This window comes from Penaeus monodon, chromosome 23 (assembly GCF_015228065.2).
Source record: "Penaeus monodon isolate SGIC_2016 chromosome 23, NSTDA_Pmon_1, whole genome shotgun sequence".
Lineage (NCBI taxonomy): Eukaryota > Metazoa > Arthropoda > Malacostraca > Decapoda > Penaeidae > Penaeus > Penaeus monodon.
The window spans coordinates 17,867,545-17,868,485 of NC_051408.1; the positions used below are offsets into that span (position 1 = coordinate 17,867,545).

General features: G+C 39.9%; 1 protein-coding gene across 1 annotated transcript in view; it reads right to left on the bottom strand.

The window, feature by feature from the left end:
* The window catches only part of LOC119587855, a gene marked incomplete in the record, with an annotated part of 15,462 nt that overhangs the window by 8,122 nt on the left and 6,399 nt on the right, over positions 1 to 941 (bottom strand).

The following is a 941-nucleotide window of genomic DNA, read 5'->3' on the forward strand; positions in this document are numbered from 1 at the left end:
CAATAACAATAATGGAAGAGACGATTAAGAAACGAGCAAAGGACTAATGCTAATAACACAGTTTTTCAGTCTTCGTTACGCTATACTGAGCAGCCACCAGAAGCATTTCCGTCAATATAGGTATCACTATATCACTGCCATCAGAGCGGTAATTATTAATATCATTATGTTAGTAGGAGTATACTTGATGAGGTGCATCATTGCAAGAGATCTAAAGATTCCGACATTACAATATTCTGCGAGTAAGAAGGCGCGCGATTTTTTGCCTCATATCGATATGCAAAAAATCTCCACTCATTGCAATATTTTGTTGAATATCTTCGTAAAACTCCAGCGGCAACCACATCCTCCGTCAGCCACATCGCAATTATAATATTTTTTCTAAGAGAACATTATTTCCTGAATATTCACCAAATCGACAGCCAAACTACATACAGCTTCAGATACAAAATACAAGTACAGTTATCTACTTTAAACGTATGTGAGATCCTGCTCCCTCTGCAGCCAACTTCTCATGCACCAGCCTTCCCATCTCTGCATGACCAGACTCCAAATCTCCCTGACAAGGTCTGAAGAGCAGGATGCGAAACCACACGCAATTCACGCCATTTCTGTTGCTATGGAATTCAGCCAAATGTTGTACCTCACATAAAGAAAGAAAAATACAAGCGCCTTTTCTGTCTCTTTCAAGACGAGACAGGTCTTCTATATCACAAAATCTTTCGCGGAGTCGAAGTAGCTGGCGAGAAAAATGCAATTATAGTCTTCGTTCTGGTAAACAAGAGTTTTAATTAAGCGTGCGGAGATACGTAATTTGGTCGGAGGTGAGTGATCCGCGCGGCCTTCAACGCTGTGTGTGAAAGTAATATATTTAACGATATTCATAGAGTGAATGAAAATTGTTCATGTTAGTGATCGCGATCTCTAGAAAAGACGAAATG